The following is a 22,748-nucleotide window of genomic DNA, read 5'->3' on the forward strand; positions in this document are numbered from 1 at the left end:
AACAATTCACTTCACTATCCAAGCAACTCGTTAAACATGCCCGCACACAAAAAAAAACAAACAAACAAACAAATGTCAGCCAAAAACAAAGAGTAAACGCCTTTTCCACGCGTAAGTAAATATTTTTTTACGAACACACTCCGTTTTTGACGTTTTTTTCAAACAACGACACCCACTGCAAAAAATAAAATAAAAACAGGACGAAAAGTCAATTGCCGAAAACATTACTTACAAAATATATATATTTTATATTTTCTCATTAAAAGAGGTTCTTAGAAAGTCTTAGAGAGAGATGTTGTTGAGACTGAGAGAGTCTTATTGAGAGTTTGTTGTTGTATCTTAGAGAGAGAGAGATGTTGTAAAGAGATTCATATTTATAAAATGTTTATACTTAGAAGTGTAATAGAAGCTCTTTGAGTGTTGAGACAGTCTTAGTGTTCATATTGTGTATGTAAGATGTGTATGTAAAGACATTTTAAAACACATGATATACATAAGACATATATAACAATTTTCACTTTTCCTTTTGGTAGAATTACAACACAAAGACGACGTTTATAAAAAACACATGATGGGTATATTTCTTCTCCCGACCGGTCGTGGTTTTCAAGAATTCAAAGCTTCACATATTAAGTTTCAAAAGTGACCGTCTCGCTTCTAGACGTTCAAATCCCAACTGCAGACTATCGTCTGTCGTCCTCAAACTCCCTCTGTCTCTCCCAGTTTCTCTTCCTCAGTTTCTCTAAAGTTTCTAACTATATCTAGAACTTCCCATTTTCCATGACGTCATACACATGTTAAAACATGTGTCTTCTTTCACGTGTTCTGGACATGCGTGTCCAAAACTTTTTCCTTTGTTTACAAAAGGAATTTTAACCTATATTCCCAGTAACCTATATTTCCAATATGATAAAACCATGTTTATTAAATTATCTTGTAGTTGCATTCCTCAATTGAATTTTTCATAACAGAATTGACAACGCACATTCTTTTTTTTTTAAACTATTTTATCTCTAAGCTAAACAATGGTTTGTTTTCACATTCCATTGCTAATTCTCTCTCGTCATCAATTTCTAAACCTAAATTACGAGGTTCGAATTTCGTCTATGCTATTTCATTTTCATTTTAACTAAATCTCTCTATTTTTATACTTACATAAAAAGGGGACAGCCCTTATCATGTAACATATATATATATATATATATATATATATATATATATATATATATATATATATATATATATATATATATATATATACAGCATATTTTTTCCTGGGAAAGGGAGTATTGCGCAAGCCTTTTCTAGTCTCGCATAAAAACACGCGTTCACATCTCAAGCTATATTACTTGTCATATACATACGCGCACACTAACATATGCGCGCACGTCCACACACATACATATATTCACGTTCGCGTGTATACACTCACATTCACGTGTAAACACACACGCGTTAACGTACACACATGTACTTACATATGCGCACACGTACGCACACATGGACAACGTCACTTCCCCTTTGAAGGAAATCCACACATGCGCAAAAGACCACCGGAAACAACTATAAAAGCGAGAGGAATAAGCAACTTCTTCCTTTTAAATTCGGCTTCCGATCTGAGAGGTTCGACTATTCGAACATCAGCCGCCTCACTTTCGGGAGGCGCGTGCCCGCGCCCGTCACGTCCTCTGCTACTGTATGTGGGGCAAAAAGCTAACAGGCAGTACTACACTTTATACGCTTTCTATCTCCATAACCTGGATTGATTTCTTTCTCTCTCTCTCTCTCTCTCTCTATACACAGCTTGTGCCAGAGAACACCTCCGTGTAGCTGACTGCTAACATGGCGCGCAGCTTAACTGATGCCAACCCTCTAGCTTCTTTTTCTACAAGCGGAAAAAAAATCAGAGGCCTGCAGTATTAATGCTGGAGTCCCTTAAGGGCCAATCCTGGGCCCAACTCTCTTCCTGGTCTACATCAATGACCTCCCTAAACACATACTTAAATCATTCGCTGACATCTATGCTGATGACACGACCATCTACGGCAACAAATCAAAGGCTGTAAATGACAAAGTTCTCTCTGATTCTCTCTCCTCTAATCTCGAGCGCGTGGTTCAGTGGGGGAAGACGTGGCTGGTTACCTTTAATGCATCTAAAACCAAACTCCTATCTTTACATCATCAACGCTCTGATCCCCATCTGGCATCAATTGAAATGGATGGCTCTCGTCTGGGTGAGGCCCCGTGTTTTGATAAGCTTCCGGGTTTGTCCTTTACTCCTGATCTGAAATGGAACACGTACATCAAGTCTGTTGCCAAAGTCGCTGGAAAGATGGTAGGATCCTTCTACCGCTCCAGAAGATATCTCACTACTGATGCAATTCTCTACCTATATAAAAGTCAAGTACGTCCAAGGATGGAATACTGCTGCCATATCTGGACAGGAGCTGCTAAAAACAGCCTATCCTGCCTTGACAGAGTACAAAATAGACCTCGTGGCTAGTGGGGGATGCCCTTTTCTCTACCCTGCAACCTCTCTCCCACAGAAGAGACGTTGCGAGCCTATCTTTGTTTTATCGTTATTTCCATGGCAGGTGCTCGTCTGAACTCCAATCTCTGGTCCCCCTCGCCAATCTTTCACGAAAAACACCCGTCTAGCTGAATCCACTGTGAAAAATTTCCCCCACTCTTTATTTGTGCCTAAATCAAAACGTGGATTCCATGAACAAAGCTTCTTTCTTAGAACTGTACGCCTGTGGAACTCTGTTCCATTTGCCTGCTTCCCACCTGACTACAACTTGGATGTCTTCAAGTCCAACGTTAACAAATTCGTAATGAACCGCCCCCTTAAGTAAACACTTCATCAAATCTCCACACTAACGTACTGTACTTTCAGTAACCCTTATCCCTGAGTGGTTTCCGGGCCTTGATAAGTGGTGACCACCGTGTAAAAAAAAAACAAAAAAAAACGTGGGACTATTATTCCCATTTCCACTACATTACTCACGCCTCTTTCCACGCGCGAACAAACGATGGTGACTCGAACGTGAGATGAACACACACATTTCCTTTTCCTTCTATACTCCAAGTCCCGCAACAAACGATGGTTATACCCGAACGCACACATGAATACGGGTTATACCTAAAACATTTATTTTTCAACAATAAATAAACGGCACGTTTATTTCATCCAACAATTGAGTTTTTGTTTCCTTCATTCCATTCGTTTCATTATTTTCTTTTGTAACGGGATTAATATATATATATATATATATATATATACATATATATATATATATATATATATATATATATATATATATATATATATATATATATAGCCTAGTCCTCTACAGGCCTTTTTTTTCTTTGTCTTTTTTCTTTTACTCTGTCACGTTCTCATCGTTTTCGTTTTTTTTTTTCATTGAAGATTGTGTGTATATACGCATGTCGGGCGTCCACCAAATTATGGCAGTTACCATAAAATTTAACGCCGTTTGAAAAAGGGTCACCATTTCGGTCAGTCCCCTTTTTGAGACACCTCCGACATTAGAGAGAGAACAAAAGTGCTGAAAAAGAACGGTTGTGGAAAAGAAAACATCGGGTTATAATTAAGTGCGACGAGACTTTAGGATTGATGATGTTTTATAAAGGTTTCCAAGATATAGGGTACAAAAAGGATGGTACATTTTCTTTGATAAAAGTCTTTACCCAGGGAAACTGGTCCGTCGCATGTTGAGGCTTCTATCGTTCCTGCATGTCTGAGACAGATTTCTTCTTTGTACTCCCTCCAACACAGTGCTCTATTCCTATTGGTTGGAACGTCTGGTGACGTTGAGAAAAGGAAGGAAGGAAGGGAAAAGTAGAAGAGTAGGGAGAAAGAGAGAAATAAGGGAAGCATACCGTAGCAGCATTATAGTAGTAGTTCACTACAAATCCTGGGACTACGCGCGAGCGCATAAATGAATTTACATTAGGTCAACCTCCAGACTTTTCTTTAAATTGAGAACAAGTACTTTTCCTGATATTAATGCGTTTATTATCCAGTGTATTGCGCGTTGTTTTCACTGATCGCCATGTGTTGTTTTTGCGCGCGTGGAAACAACACATGGTGACCAGTGAAAACAACGCGCACGCATTAATATTAGGAAAATTACTTGTCGACGAGCGACGATCAATGTCAATTTGCGTATGCTACCACGCACTCGTGCGTAGTCCAAGCGTTAAGGGGTTAATACCATGCAAACGGTAAATTTACAACGGGGTTGAATATCAGACTCGTTGTCAGCGACCCCAAAACCCCTAAGAAAACAAATTTTATTTACCAAAAAGCAAAACAAAAATTAACACTATGTTTTTTTGTTGTTTTTTTTTAACATATTCATAACAAGTATAGATTAGTTAAAAATTAATACACGCTTATTATTATTATTAGTTCTTTTCGGGGGGGGGATAAACGTTATTGACGCAGTTTCAGCCATCGAGTTTTTTTTTTTTTTTTTTTTTTTGCTTGGCTGTACAGTCGACGCGATGATCTCGTTTCGCTTAAATGTGCGTTCCGTTCCATTTTTTACATTCGTTCACGGCTGCTATTTTGTGGACATCTCAAGTCAACCCTGCGATATATAAATAAATATTTCATAAAGTGATATATTTTTATAAGTTTTTCATATAATACTAAAAACGAACACGAAACAGTGAAAAAAAAAAACAACAAAAAAAAAACAACTGAAACAATAGCGTTTTATTTGCTCACACCGAGTCACCTAATCTTCCATTACGCTTCCCCCCCCCCCTATATATTTGACATATGACTAAAAACCGTTTTAGAATACTTCGAAGGCATTAGATAACTGCTAGTCGCCTGAGACGCCCGTACTTGGAAATGTCGATGGGACTGTCCGGGCATTTCTGTAGGCCAGAGTATTTTCCTTTTGATTCGTACTTCATTATTTTTTTTTTAAATATTTCCCTAATTCTGAAAGAAAAAAGCATTTTTTTTACAAAAATATTTAACAAAAAACAAACCAAACAACATGCGAATGATAGAAAACTCGATTCTTTTCTTGTTTTTGAATCCCCCAAAACTAGTGTAAAATACTAAATATAATTCAAATTTTATTTTGTGCAGATCTGTTATTGTATTTTACAAATTCTTAGGAAAAGCTCGCTTGTCCGAATATTATTGTATTTTCTTTAACAAACAAAGATAGTATATATATATATGAATTTAGGAAAACTCGTCCCGGGAAAACTCGTCTCGGGAAAACTCGTCTCCGGAAAACTCGTCTCCGGAAAACTCGTCTCCGGAAAACTGGTCCCCTTTCGCTAGGTAGGAAAACTGGTCCCTTATTGAATAAATGTCGATTGAAAACACATTTTATGATCGTTCTTGAAGGAGATATTGTTTTTTAAAATAGACTATAACCCCCATAATATTTTAAAAAAAAAATATTTTTACTTGTTTAATGTTTTTTTTTTTTTTTTTTTAAATAAAATCGATTTTCTAAGTGTCCGTTTTCTACCTAACTGGTTGTGGTTAAGTTCTTAGTGGTTTCACTTATTTTAAAGCGGTTATTATGTTCATAAACGAGACCGCTTTTTTTATATTAATATAAAAAGAATTTACGGGTTTGTACACATAGATTCGAAAAAGTTGTCAAAAAGCAAATATATAACAAATAAATGTTATCAAAGGCAAGATAAATTACTTTTCTACAAAACTGGATATAATTTTCGTGTTTTTATTCAATTTAACATGTTTATTCAGCTCGAAAAGCATACAGTGTTTACCGATGTATTGGAAAATTAAAAATGGCGGCCGACGGCCGACTCTCTCTTTAACACGGTAAGTTCGGAAAAAAGTGTAATAAATAATAAACTAGACAAAATACTGTTAGAAATTCGCTCAATATATGTTACCGTGACATAACTTGACATATATTCGGTAGTTTTTTAATAGTATTTTGTCTAGTTTATTATTTATAACACCTTTTCCCGAACTTACCGTGTTAAAGAGACAGTCGGGCTCCATTTTTAATTTTCCAATACATCGGTAAACACTGTATGCTTTTCGAGCTGAATAAACATGTTAAATTGAATAAAAACACGAAAATTATATCCAGTTTGGTAGAAAAGTAATTTATCTTGCCTTTGATAACATTTATTTGTTATATATTTGTTTTTTGACAACTTTTTCGAATCTATGTGTACAGTAATACAAACCCGAATTTACTTATTTACTGTTGTTTATAAAAGGGTAATATCGATTTTTCTACCTCGCCGACTATGTTGTTTAATTTATTTGGAATCGTTTATTCGGTAAAGAAAAAAAACACAGAAAACAAACAAAAACATGTCGAGTGTTACGTGAGAATGAGAAATAATGTCCGGTATATCACATCTTAGGGGTCTTGATAATCGCTAAAAAATAGAAAATTAAAGAAATTACTGAGGGAGATTTGGTTTTAAAAAGAAAATAATAAATTTTAATATTTTTTAAAATATAATTTAGAGAGAGAGAGAGGGAGAGAGAGAGAGAGAGAGAGAGGGGGGGGGGTAAAAACTATATCTCCCTCCGAAAAACAACCAACAAAAAAAAGATTCTTGATAAATTTATTTAGTGATTACTTTTTCTCTTAATGATTGATTTTAGAATTTTGAAGTAACGCGCCAAAAAAATATTTCGTTTTTAATTTATTAGTTAATTTTTGCAAAATTTGACAGGACAACAATAAATGTTGATAATTAATAAAATTATAATTTTAAATAACGCATGAGTGCATTTGGTATGAGAGAAAACAAAAACATAACAACAAAAAACTATCATAATTAAAAAACCAAAACAAAAAAGTAACGAAAAATCGAATCGCTCCCTGTTTTTTAATTTTTTGGTTTTGTTTTTAATTATTGTTTTTATGACTCCAGAAAGCATCGTTAAAATAAGAACAAAAAAAAAAAAATTTGTAATTAACTTTGTATGAACATAATAAACGCTTTAAGTGAAACCACTAAAAACTTAGCCAGTTAGGTAGGAAACGGACACTTAGAAAATCGATTTTATTTAAAACAAAAAAAAAAAAACATTAAACTATTAAACATTTTTTTAAAAATATTATGGAGGGCTATAGTCTATTTTAAAAAAACAATATTCCTTCAAGAACGATCATAAAATGTGTTTTCAATCGATATTTATTCAATTAGGGACCAGTTTTCCTACCTAACGAAAAGGGACGAGTTTTCCCGAGACGAGTTTTCCGGAGACGAGTTTTCCGGGCACCATATTTATATATATATATGTATATATATATATATATATATATAGTAATTGATAAAGTATATATGGCGATTAAGCTACACTGAATATTCGGCGTTTCATCCACTCTAGGATTCGTCAGGCTTATGCGTATTGAGCACTTTTGAAGTAAATACTTATGCGTATTGAGCACTTTTGAAGTAAATACTTAAAGTTTACGCATAAATCTATACTTTCGTATATTAATTTTATGTGAGTAAATGAAGTAGTTATATATATATATATATATATATATATATATATATATATATATATATATATATATATATATATATATATATATACAGCCTTTGAGATTTGAAAAAAAATCACTCGACCGCCGGTCGAGTGTGAGGGAAAATTTACTCGCCCCAAAATATTTGTACTCGTCCGACTTTATATCTTTGTTTTAGTCAATAATAGTAAATAATTTTACAACAATTCAAGAAATTACCGTGTGTATAATCTTACAAGAAAATATTTGTTTTACTCTTCTAAATCAACTTTTTTATTAGTACAACCATTTCAGTAAATATTCAAGAAAACGTTAAAATACCAGTTTCTTTATATAGCATCATTCATATTATTGTTCCATAGAAATAAGAACCATTTCTTCGGATGCTGATATGTAGTATCAAAATGACAATTGAAATATAAATAATTCAAAGCTGTGTTCATTGGTACCGTTAGAAAACGAATATATCTAACTTTATACACAAAGAAAACATAATGTAAAATCACACCCTTAAAATAAATATATTTTAAATGCAAAACAAATATTAGATATTCATTTTTTCATTAAAACATTTCAATATGAAGTCTCTAATTGAAAAATATTCTGAAACACACAATCATCCCAGCAGCTGAAAAGAATCAGAAATAGTTACTTACAAATAATTACTGAACAAAACTCGAAGCGAGATCATAATAAAAATGGACATTTAGCATCATATAGCATTTAACATTTCAGCGAAATTTATATAGATTAACCTAGTAATTAAATAGCTTTGTTAATGAAACAATAAAGGTTTTTTATACATTTATTCTATATTTTTTCATTTTTTAAAAGGCAAGTCGAAATATTATATCATGTATAACATGTTACTAATAATCAGCCGTCTTGATATTTTTATGTGTTTACATTTTTATAATTTATGTCCAGATTTGTTTATATACTTGTACATTTCTATCGTCCCTGGAATAAATAATGCTTGTTTACGAAGAAACAAAACTGAAGCGAAAACTGATTACTTACTTGTTGTATAATTTAATTTTCGGTGCGTGCTTGATGGAACGATGCGTTTTTTCCTCTTTCAAATATTCGTCTTTACTTTTGTAATCATGAAGTGTATGTAGTTGTAGCGTCGAAGAATTTTTTTTCCAAATGAATTTCAAAATCAGAGAGCTAAATGAAGGCGAAATTTTGACTACAGGCTGAATGTGTGAATTTGACCTCTTGCTGATCTTTAGCGTGACCACTCTTTTTTCAATACGATATTCCAACGGTCTCACAGCTAGAGATGAAAGAATTCACAAATGATGAGACATAGGTTATTCTAAGTCACCGCATATTTGAGGGTCGTAAAATAAATGAGTTTTTCTCGTTTCTTTATTCAAAGAAATTTTATCGACTGGCGGGCGAGTGATTTATGCCTTTTAGTCGCCCCAAGAAATTTTCAATCGACTGTGGCGACCGGTCGTGTAAAGTCTCAAAGGCTACATGTATATATATATATATATATATATATATATATGTATATATATATATGTATATATATATATATATATATATATATATGTATATATATATATCACACGATAATTTCCACTGGCAAACACCGGAAGTGGCTTTAAAGAAGTTGCTTCATAATCATCATCAGCAGCAATTAGACTGACATAAAGTAGACGTACATTTTAGTAAGACCCCTGACTGACGGGAAACGTTAAAATTAAATTTAATAAATATATTGGTCACAAAAGTGGTTGCTTCATTGACAGCAGAAAAAGAGCTCGCCGTGGCATTTTGGAGACTCTTACATATTCAGTATAATTGCTTTCAACTTTGAAAAGAAATGATTCCCGTGAAAAAAAAATGCAACTACAACCATCGTCTTTGGCCTTTTGGCCAAGATCAAAGTGTAGTATCTGTTCTTCTGATGCGGCACTTCTTTTTCTCGTTTTCTTTCAGTGGAGAAATCCTTCACGACTGAGACAATTTTTATTTTTGTACCTTTTCTCCACGTTAAAAAACGATCCTGGGGTCTAACTCTGTCCCGTGGGGAGGCATAGTAAATAGGTACAGCCATATGTCTTTATTATTTGCAATAGTTTAAAGCTTTTCCAGTGACGATCGTTTCAGAAGATGCGTTTAAACCATCTGATATATTCAACTAAATAGTAGCAACATGATCGGATAGAGAGAGATGCGATTATTACAACATACTCGGCTGTAAGCGGTAAGATTTATGCTTGCGACGTGCTCACCGGCGAAGAATACATTGTCAAGATGGCCGCTGGAAAATGCAGATCTAAGGGAAAAAACATTTGCATATAGATTGAAATCGCTGAATATCTACAAAATAAGATACCGCATCCAATCCTCTTTTTTTTTTCTCTCTTTCTGTCGTTTTCATGTATTACAGTCGTTCTTTCCGACATGATATTACATACTCAAGTACTTCATTTCTGCTTTATTTCACTAATTTTGTTTTTTCTATGTCTCCTTTTATTTTTCCATCTATCTTTTTCTCTGTGTGTGTGTGTGTATGTGTCTGTCTGTCTGTTTGTCTGTCTCTCTCTCTCTGTCTCTCTCTCTTTCTCCCTCTCTCTCTATATATATGTATGTACATATATATATATATATATTAATAAATATATATATATGTATATATATACTAGCATTTCAGCTCGGCGTTGCCAAGGTGTTTGGATGTGTATGATGAGAAGAAAGAAAGTGGTAGTAGGAAGGCAGGCTCGAACCCATGCTGCAAAGGAGGAAAAGAACGGGGAAACCCCCGACGTCTATGCTGTTACAACCACTGCTAAACCGGAAGTGACATTTTTTTAAATTTAGGCTAGACAATCGAAAGGAGAAGATGACTTTAAAAAATATATGCGTAAAAAGCAACGCCCTTGTAGAAAAGTCCCAGTTTAAGGTGAAGATATTAAATGTTTTTAGCCAATTTTTCGATATTTGTCGTCTGAAAGGTCGAACTTCAAAACGATACTGATCTTGAGAAAATCCGTCGCCTCTGTCAAAAGTGTTGGGCAGATATGCAAGCATACATACATACATTTATATATTGGTAACTAAAAATTTTCGACACAAATCGATGAAAAAGCTTGCCCTATCTATGAATATCATTTATGTCAAATTTCAAACCAGATATTGTCTGAGTAATTTGGTAGAGACCGCAGAGGTCAAAAAGATTTTAAATTTGACCCCGATTATGACCCCTTCACATTTATTGGTTTGGGCTCAAATCAAGTTATTACGTTAGATCCATGTCCAAGGAACAAATATCTAAAATTTCAAAGTTCAAAAAGGTCAAATCGTTGAACTTTGATCCCTTAACAGGCAAATTTTTCGCCGAAAATGATCACAAAGATTTTCCCAAATCTCAGTACACTTTATATAAAATTTTGAGTCTGTAGGCTAAAAATTGACAGAGTTATTGTGTAGAGAAATGTACACAGACGGACAGACATACAGATACGTTTACTTTTATAGATATACCCGCATGGGTGCCCGGCGTTGCCCGAGTATTTGGAGGTATATGTTGAGCAAAAAAAAAAGAAGCTGTTAAATGTTTTAACTTTTACCCCTATTATGACCCCTTAACATTTATTGTTTTGGGTTCAACTCAAGTTATTAAATTAGATCCATGTCTAAGAAACCTATATCTAAAATTTCAAGTGTTTAGACCCAAAATTGTCGGAGGAGTTAGGTAGAGTTCTCAAAGGTCAAATCGTTGAATTTTGACCCCTTCATCGAAAAATTTCTGGTTGAAAACCGATCACAAAGATTTCCCCAAATCTCAGTACCCGGTATATCAAATTTCGAGTCTGTAGACTAAAAATTTACAGAGCTATTGCTTAGGGAAATGTACACAGACAGACAGACACACAGACACACAGACACACGGGCACGTTCACTTTTATAGATATGCAGACTAGCAAGGGTGCACGGCGTTGCCCGGGTGTTTGGAGATGTATGTTGAGCAAAAAAAAAAAAAAGGTAAATTTTTTTTAACTTTGATCCCTATTATGACCCCTTAAAAGTTATTGTTTTGGGCTCAAATCGAGTTTTTAAGTTAGATCCATGTCCAAGGAAATTATATCTAAAATTTCAATAGTTGGAGCAGTTTGGTAGAGTTCTCAAAGGTCATATCGTTGAACTTTTACCTCTTAACAGCACAAATTTCTGTCCGAAAACCGATCACATCGATTTTACCAAATCGGCCCGGCGTTACCCGGGGGTTTGGATGTGTATGTTGAGTAAAGAAAAAAAGTGGTAGGAAGGCAGACTCGAGCCCGTAACGCGAAGGAAGAAAATAACGGGGGAAAAACCTGACGTCTTTGCTGTTACGACTACCGCCAAACCGGAAGTGACGTAGGTTTAAATTAAGGCTAGACAATCAAAAGGAGAGGATGACTTAAAAAAATATCGGCGAAAAAAGCGACCCCCCCTATAGAAAACTGCCCAGTGGAAGGTGACGGATTTTCACAAGATCAGTGTTGTTTTGAAACTTGACCCTTCAGACGACAAATACCGAAAAATTGGCTAAAACATTAATTTCTTTACCCTCAGTTGGGCACTTTTCTACAGGGAGGGGTCGCCTTTTTCGCCGATATTTTCGAAGGTCATCCCCTCTTTTCGATTGTCTAGCCTTAATTTCAACCTACGTCACTGCCGGTTTGGTGGTGGTCGTAACAGTAAAGATGTCACGTTCTTTTCCTCCTTCACGGTACGGGTTCTAGCTTGCCTTCCTACTACCACATTTTTTTTTTGTAAGAGAGAGAGAGAGAAAGAGAGAGAGAGAGAGAGAGACTAAAATATTCCCCGTTTCATTAGAGTAAAATTAATTTCTCGAATATAACAGTTTTGCATTACATTCATATACGTTTACAAAGATCACGATGAATTGACAATAATGTGTTTAGAAATTCATAATAATCGGGTATATACAAATTACATACTAAACTTAATAAGTGATAAATGGACTATTATTCATTAATCTATAAGTAGGTACGTTCTGTCTTTCAAGGCTCGTCAGTATAGATTTAACTAACTGGCCTATCAACTGATAGGCTCAAACCAACAAGCCGAGGTTTAGAATGCAGAATTATTAACCCCTTGATTGGCAAGTCAACTGCGAGTGATATACGTTTAATATTAACTCATATCGTTGTATAACATCTTAAAGTGTTTAACCAAGGAGGAGAGAACTCTAGCGTCCCTCGCAAAATATATTCTTTCTGTTGTTTTCCATCTTCATACGCTTGACGTTTCATGGATGCACTGTTCTATTTTATTCGATATTTATGCTTTGCAAACTTCCGGCATTATTTTGTTGTAGCATTATATGATTAATGAATATAATTGCGAACTATGGAATCAATCGTATCGTTTGATTTTAAATCTATTCCGATATATTTTGGTTGTCTAAGATGAGATAGTTTAGAAAATATACAGACTGGTGGAATCCTCTCCTTGCCGACAATGATAGCGTGTATCCAATCATTAGCAATAATACGTTTTGAGATTTGCTATTAAACAAAATATGTTGGTATGCAACTAAAGTAGCAACTAAAACATTCGTTTTTCAATAAAAATATCCTATTTAGTAAACCCTTTCTAAAGCTGAATTCTACTTTTTTCACAAGTCAGGTTTACATATTGCTTTCTAGCTTAGAGCTTTTATAATTTAATTGATTTGAAGAAAATAGCATTTGTTTCTTATTTACAAACTACTTTTATACTAATACTAGCAAACTGCACGGCATTGCCCGGTCGTAAAATACGCTTAAATATGATATTTTGGTTAATGTAGATTTTGTATTTAGTATTATATTGTAGTGGACCAATATATAGTAAAAAATTTAAAAAGTAAAAAATAAAAATGATTTGTGCGTCACTACCGAGAATCAAAACCAAAATGGCCAACTTACGATTTACTTTTTCCTTTGATGTTAATGCCTGACCTATAAAGATATGTTTGCTGCAAAACCAAAAATTAAAACCGAAACTAATACCTATTACGTTACGCATGCATATTCGTTATGCCGTCGTTCGGCCTTCACCTGGAAAATTCCATTTTTTAAATTTTCACACTTTTGCACTGATTTTCCCGATTAAAACTAAATATAAAGTCTCGCATGAGTTCGAATGTCTTACATATTTAGTTTCATGTGTGTAGACCAAAAACTGACAGGGCAGTTTGGTAAGCAACATTTTTTAACCCTATATATATATATATATATATATATATATATATATATATATATATATATATATATATATATATATATATATATATATATATAAGAAAGAAGTTTGTGTTTACTATAAATTTTTACGCAAACATTACGCAAGTGTAAATCATGTCGAATATCTGCATGAATATAATTACACGTAATAATTAACTAAAGGTGATCACCCCATAAAAACAAAAAAATCTAATAGGGAATTAATTAAAATGAATGTCTGAAGAATATGCAAATTATCTACATCTTTTGCAGATAAATACAATTCTACAATCGATATACAACAAAGTTGTATTTTTTAATACCAATAGAAAAAAGGGGGTTTAATATACACACACACAAAAATATTTATTTACTATAGATATAGAGTATAGATTTTCATTTATCTTCCTTTAATGTTTGCGATTTTATCGAATGATCTTTCTTAGTAAGAAATTTCACACAAAAGAAAAGTCAGTAACAACGCAAACATTAGAGACAGACAAATAAAAATCGATACTCCCAAAATATCTATATAATTTATCTATAATCCTATTATATATATATATAATAACCTCCACGGCCAAAAAACGTCGCAACCCACAAGAGCCATGACAGGCAATAAACCGAAAGTCCAAGACTCGCGTTTCGCCCTCATTTGGGCTCATCAGTTGGACACACCCGAACTCAGGATTCGATATCCGAGCCTCTTGCATTTGAGGCAAGCACTCTGCCAACTGAGCAAACGCCCGACATACACGAAATTCTATTAACTAACATAGATCAATCAAACCGCGACGAAATCCGACTGTGAAATTGACCTACTTCGTCTCGACAAGAAACACGGTCATCGAACCAGCTAATAATCCCAAGACGATGTCTCACAAGTAGGAGTTTCAACTCGAAAGGACGATGCCATCCAACGATGCTAAACTAGCGAGCAATTAATGATAGGATTTTTCAGAAAGTGAAAGATTATATACATATATACATATATATATATATATATATATATATATTAGGTTATATATATATATATATAGAGAGAGAGAGAGAGATAGATAGATAGATAGATAGATAGATAGATATAAAGGAACAAACACAAAGCGTATTGATTGAATGACAACTAACATGGAAGAGTTAGTAGATCTTGGGGAAGTATCGGAGCAAATATCAAATCTATAATTTCGAATGCTGCGAATAATTCTCTGGCGATTGACACATCAAAATATATATGTTGTATCTCTCCGTAGTGCTTTTATGTCGAAATTAAAACGAATAGAAAGTTAAAACTTGATTGACACAAAAGTCATCATTATATGCGTAAATCTGGAAATATTCGATTAGTTTCGATGAAATCAATTGATTCGTATGCTTCTTTCGAAATTTTCTGTGGCCTGAGGCGCTCTCGCCAAAAATTTGAATAAAGGCAATGATACAGATCAAAATCCGAACATAACAATGACTTTTCATAACAATTAAAGTCAATTTTATCAGAACGTAAGCTAAGAAAGTGAGGTAGTTGTCGAATCAGAAACAACTTTTGGAACAATCTACGGAAACAGTGAGAATATTAGAATGCTGAATGCTTTAAAAACATGAAGAAAGATTGCATTCAAAATAGAAAATTAGAAACAGAAACTAATAAAGACACACTCAAGTTGGCCTTTAAAAAATGGCAAACTGAAAGGCATCTGGTCACGAGAGACACATGATTTCAGGTTTAAAAAATGAATTGTTTTGTATGAAATAAGACTCAACACATGCACACTAGGCTTAGTGACTAAAGGGAGACAGAACCTAATAACAAAAGTGGATTAGGTTATTATGAAAGGATACCTGAAAAGACTAAGAAAGATCCTTGAAAGCAAATTATATAGAAGAAATTGCTAAGATGATATATGCTTTGTTAGTATAGTTAAGGCACACTGGGCGATTCAAAAAGCGGGCAAAATAAAAGAAAAAAGGCAGAAAAATTATGATACTGCACACGGCATCGTACGGAGGGGTGGTTCTGTTTTAGATAATATCACAGGAAAACAGTATAGACTCTGCGGAGAAAGAAAACGATAAAACAAAATATTGAATGCAGCAAACTAGCGCAAAGAAATATGAAAATAAACAAGATTGAGCCGAGAAATAGACCCTCACAAACTGTGCAAACGACTACATTTTGAACATGCAGACAAATGGTATAACTAAAAACTGAAGTCAATATGGAAAAAATTAAAAACGGTATAAAATCCTAGAGAACATTGAAATACAAATACACTCATCAAAGTGAGAAACCCGGACATGAAATTTATCGACAGGAAACCCCGTCGTTCCAGTATAAAATAATATAACTAATGTATCACAGTTTGAAGATGCAACAACTCAGCAAAAACACATTTTCTATCGAAAATCTTATGAGAGTATAGAAGAAATGCAGTAATATCAATAATTGTAGGAGCACTTGAAAATAGTTGGGTTTAGAATTAACGGCAGCATGGACGCGGTGAAAAACTTAGTGTTGAGAAAAATCTCCGAATACGAAAACCAACGGACGTAAGCTGATAACACCACGAGTGATTAAATAGAACTAGATACAGAAACAATCTAAAAGAACTGAAACCAATAATCAAAATATGTCTGAAGAAATTTTATGCAAATTTTCATTCTCTTCACACCAGCACCGATTAGTAACAGAAGAAACAAGTAAAGGTAAATGGAAATACCAATAAAGGATAACACTCTCCAGATTTCCACTGAAACCGAAAAGCGAAATATTACTATTCAAATCTCAAATCAAAAAAAAAATATACGATAATAAGTAAAACTTGATAAGAAAAATATATGAAATTAGTAAAACTTGAAAAAAAAAATATGATAATTAGTAAAACTTGATGAGAAAAGATATATGCTAATAATAAAAATTTGATAAGAAAAAATATATGATAATTATTAAAACTTGATTAGAAAAAATATATGATAATAAGTCAAACTTGATTAGAAAAAATATATGATAATAAGTAAAACTTGATTAGAAAAAATATATGATAAATAGTAAAACTTGATAAGAAAAAATATATGATAATAAGTCAAACTTGATAAGACAAAATATATGATAATAAGTAAAACTTGATAAGAAAAATATATGATAATTAGTAAAACTTGATAAGAAAAAATATATGATAATAAGTCAAACTTGATAAGAAAAAATATATGATAATAAGTAAAACTTGATAAGAAAAAATATATGATAATTAGTTAAACTTGACAAGAAAAATATATGATAATAAGTCAAACTTGATAAGAAAAAATATATGATAATAAGTAAAACTTGATAAGAAAAATATATGATAATTAGTAAAACTTGATGAGAAAAAATATATGATAATAAGTCAAACTTGATAAGAAAAAATATATGATAATAAGTAAAACTTGATAAGAAAAAATATATGATAATTAGTAAAACTTGACAAGAAAAAATATATGATAATAAGTCAAACTTGATAAGAAAAAATATATGATAATAAGTAAAACTTGATAAGAAAAATATATGATAATTAGTAAAACTTGATGAGAAAAAATATATGATAATAAGTAAAACTTGATAAGAAAAAATATATGATAATAAGTAACACTTGATAAGAAAAAATATATGATAATAAGTCAAACTTGATAAGAAAAAATATATGATAAAAAGTAAAACTTGATAAGAAAAATATATGATAATTAGTAAAACTTGATGAGAAAAAATATATGATAATAAGTCAAACTTGATAACAAAAAATATATGATAATAAGTAAAACTTGATGAGAAAAAATATATGATAATTAGTAAAACTTGACAAGAAAAAATATATGATAATAAGTCAAACTTGATAAGAAAAAATATATGATAATAAGTAAAACTCGATGAGAAAAAATATATGATAATTAGTAAAACTTGATAGGAAAAAATATATGATAATAAGTAAAACTTGATGAGAAAAAATATATGATAATAAGTAAAACTTGATAAGAAAAAATATATGATAATAAGTAAAACTTGATAAGAAAAAATATATGATAATTAGTAAAACTTGATGAGAAAATATATATGATAATAAGTAAAACTTGATAAGAAAAAATATATGATAATAAGTAAAACTTGATGAGAAAAAAGATATGATAATAAGTAAAACTTGATAAGAAAAAATATATGATAATAAGTAAAACTTGATGAGAAAAAATATATGATAATAAGTAAAACTTGATGAGAAAAAATATATGATAATAAGTAAAACTTGATAAGAAAAAATATATGATAATTAGTAAAACTTGATAGGAAAAAATATATGATAATAAGTAAAACTTGATGAGAAAAAATATATGATAATAAGTAAAACTTGATAAGAAAAAATATATGATAATAAGTAAAACTTGATAAGAAAAAATATATGATAATAAGTAAAACTTGATAAGAAAAAATATATGATAATAAGTAAAACTCGATGAGAAAAAATATATGATAATTAGTAAAACTTGATAGGAAAAAATATATGATAATAAGTAAAACTTGATGAGAAAAAATATATGATAATAAGTAAAACTTGATAAGAAAAAATATATGATAATAAGTAAAACTTGATGAGAAAAATATATGATAATAAGTAAAACTTGATAAGAAAAAATATATGATAATAAGTAAAACTTGATGAGAAAAAATATATGATAATAAGTAAACTTGATAAGAAAAAATATATGATAATAAGTAAAACTTGATAAGAAAAAATATATGATAATAAGTAAAACTTGATGAGAAAAAATATATGATAAAAAGTAAAACTTGACAGGAAAAATATATGATAATTATGAAAACTTGACAAGAAAAAATATATGATAATAAGTAAAACTTAATAAGTATGAAATTAAGAAACAATATATGATAATTAGTAAAACTTGATAGGAAAAAATATATGATAATAAGTAAAACTTGATGAGAACAATATATGATAATTATTAAAACTTGATAAGAAAAAATTTATGATCATTATTTAAACTTGATGAGAAAAATATATGATAATAAGTAAAACTTGATAAGAAAAGATATATGATAATTAGTAAAACTGCATTAGAAAAATATATGATAACAAGTAAAACTTTATAAGAAAAAATATATGATAATTATGAAAACTTGATGAGAAATCAATATGATAATAAGTAAAACTTGATAAAAAAAAATATATGATAATTATGAAAACTTGATAAGAAAAAATATATGATAATAAGTAAAACTTGATAAGAAAAAATATATGACAATAAGTAAAACTTGATAAGAAAAAATATATGATAATTAGTAAAACTGCATGAGAAAAATATATCATAATAATTAAAACTTGATAAGAAAAAATATATGATTATTAGTAAAACTTGATAAAAAATAATATATAGATAATAAGTAAAACTTGATAAGAAAAAATACATGATAATAAGTAAAACTTGATAAAAAAAATTTATGATAATAAGTAAAACTTGAAAAGCAAAAATATATGATAATAAGTAAACTTGATAAAAAAAAATATATGATAATAAGTAAAACTTGATAAGAAAAAATATATGATAATAAGTAAACTTGATAAGAAAAAATATATGATAATAAGTAAAACTTGATAAGAAAAATATATGATAATAAGTAAAACTTGATAAGAAAAAATATATGATAATAAGTAAACTTGATAAGAAAAAATATATGATAATAAGTAAACTTGATAAGAAAAAATATATGATAATAAGTAAACTTGATAAGAAAAAATATATGATAATAAGTAAAACTTGATAAGAAAAATATATGATAATAAGTAAAACTTGATAAGAAAAAATATATGATAATAAGTAAACTTGATAAGAAAAAATATATGATAATAAGTAAACTTGATAAGAAAAAATATATGATAATAAGTAAAACTTGATAAGAAAAAATATATGATAATAAGTAAAACTTGATAAGAAAAAATATATGATAATAAGTAAAACTTGATAAGAAAAAATATATGATAATAAGTAAACTTGATAAGAAAAAATATATGATAATAAGTAAACTTGATAAGAAAAAATATATGATAATAAGTAAAACTTGATGAGCAAAAATATATGATAATAAGTAAAACTTGATAAGAAAAAATATATGATAATTAGTAAAACTTGATAAGAAATAATATATGATAATAAGTAAAACTTGATGAGAAAAAATATATGATAATAAGTAAAACTTGATAAGAAAAAATATATGATAATAAGTAAAACTTGATAAGAAAGAATATATGATAAAAAGTAAAACTTGATAAGAAAAAATATATGATAAAAAGTAAAACTTGATAAGAAAAAATATATGATAATAAGTAAAACTCGATGAGAAAAAATATATGATAATTAGTAAAACTTGATAGGAAAAAATATATGATAATAAGTAAAACTTGATGAGAAAAAATATATGATAATAAGTCAAACTTGATAAGAAAAAATATATGATAATAAGTAAAACTTGATGAGAACAATATATGATAATAAGTAAAACTTCATAAGAAAACATATATGATAATAAGTAAAACTTGATGAGAAAAAATATATGATAATAAGTCAAACTTGATAAGAAAAAATATATGATAATAAGTAAAACTTGATAAGAAAAAATGTATGATAATAAGTAAAACTTGATGAGAAAAAATATATGATAATAAGTAAAACTTGACAGGAAAAATATATGATAATTATGAAAACTTGACAAGAAAAAATATATGATAATAAGTAAAACTTAATAAGTATGAAATTAAGAAACAATATATGATAATTAGTAAAACTTGATAGGAAAAAATATATGATAATAAGTAAAACTTGATGAGAACAATATATGATAATTATTAAAACTTGATGAGAAAAAATATATGATCATTATTTAAACTTGATGAGAAAAATATATGATAATAAGTAAAACTTGATAAGAAAAGATATATGATAATTAGTAAAACTGCATTAGAAAAATATATGATAACAAGTAAAACTTTATAAGAAAAAATATATGATAATTATGAAAACTTGATGAGAAATCAATATGATAATAAGTAAAACTTGATAAAAAAAATATATGATAATTATGAAAACTTGATAAGAAAAAATATATGATAATAAGTAAAACTTGATAAGAAAAAATACATGACAATAAGTAAAAGGTGATAAGAAAAAATATATGATAATTAGTAAAACTGCATGAGAAAAATATATCATAATAATTAAAACTTGATAAGAAAAAATATATGATTATTAGTAAAACTTGATAAAAAATAATATATGATAATAAGTAAAACTTGATAAGAAAAAATACATGATAATAAGTAAAACTTGATAAAAAAATTTATGATAAGAAGTAAAACTTGAAAAGAAATAATATATGATAATAAGTAAACTTGATAAGAAAAAATATATGATAATAAGTAAAACTTGATAAGAAAAAATATATGATAATAAGTAAAACTTGATAAGAAAAAATATATGATAATAAGTAAAACTTGATAAGAAAAAATATATGATAATAAGTAAACTTGATAAGAAAAAATATATGATAATAAGTAAAACTTGATAAGAAAAAATATATGATAATAAGTAAACTTGATAAGAAAAAATATATGATAATAAGTAAAACTTGATAAGAAAAATATATGATAATAAGTAAAACTTGATAAGAAAAAATATATGATAATAAGTAAACTTGATAAGAAAAAATATATGATAATAAGTAAACTTGATAAGAAAAAATATATGATAATAAGTAAAACTTGATAAGAAACAATATATGATAATAAGTAAAACTTGATAAGAAAAATATATGATAATAAGTAAAACTTGATAAGAAAAATATATGATAATAAGTAAAACTTGATAAGAAAAAATATATGATAATTAGTAAAACTGAATAAAAAATATATGATATTAAGTAAAACTTGATAAGAAAAAATACAGGGTAATAAGTAAAACTTGATAAGAAAAAATATATGATAATTAGTAAAACTGCATGAGAAAAATATATCATAATAATTTAAACTTGATAAGAAAAAATATATGATAATAAGTAAAACTTGATAAGAAAAAATATATGATAATAAATCTAACTTGATAAGAAAAAAATGTATGATAATAAGTAAAACTTGACGAGAAAAAATATATGATAATAAGTAAAACTTGAAAAGAAAAAATATTTGATAATTAGTAAAACTAGATAAGAAAAAATATATGATAATAAGTAACTCTTGATAAGAAAAAATATATGATAATAAGTAAAACTAGATAAGAAAAAATATATGATAATAAGTAAAACTTGATAAGAAAAAATATATAATAATTAGTAAAACTTGATTAGAAAAAATATGAGATAATAAGTCAAACTTGATTAGAAAAAATATATGATAATAAGTAAAACTTGAAAAGAAAAAAATATATGATTATAAATAAAACTTGATAAGAAAAAACATATGATAATAAGTAAAACTAGATAAGCAAAAATATATGATAATTAGTAAAACTTGATAAGAAAAAATATATGATAATAAGTAAAACTGGATAAGAAAAAATATATGATAATAAGTCAAACTTGATAAGGAAAAATATATGATTATAAGTAAAACTTGAAAAGAAAAAATATATGATAATAAGTCAAACTTGATATGAAAAAATATATGATAATAAGTAAAACTTGATAAGAAAAAATATATGATAATAAGTAAAACTTGAAAAGAAAAATATATGATAATAAGTAAAACTTGATAAGAAAAAATATATGATAATTAGTAAAACTGGATAAGAAAAAATATATGATAATCAGTAAAACTTGATAAGATAAAATATATGATAATAAGTAAAACTTGATAAGAAAAAATATATGATAATTAGTAAAACTGGATAAGAAAAAATATATGATAATAAGTAAAACTTGATAAGAAAAAATATATGATAATAAGTAAAACTTGAAAAG

At 29.2% G+C, this 22,748-nt stretch overlaps 1 pseudogene; it reads left to right on the forward strand.

Moving 5' to 3' along the window:
* Window positions 1–9,398: 9,398 nt before the first annotated feature.
* LOC145294327 (U2 spliceosomal RNA) lies at window positions 9,399–9,623 on the forward strand (annotated as a pseudogene).
* The last annotated feature ends 13,125 nt before the right edge of the window (window positions 9,624–22,748 follow it).

Source organism: Euprymna scolopes, chromosome 15 (assembly GCF_053919585.1).
Source record: "Euprymna scolopes isolate OS-2025 chromosome 15, ASM5391958v1, whole genome shotgun sequence".
NCBI classification, from domain to species: domain Eukaryota; kingdom Metazoa; phylum Mollusca; class Cephalopoda; order Sepiida; family Sepiolidae; genus Euprymna; species Euprymna scolopes.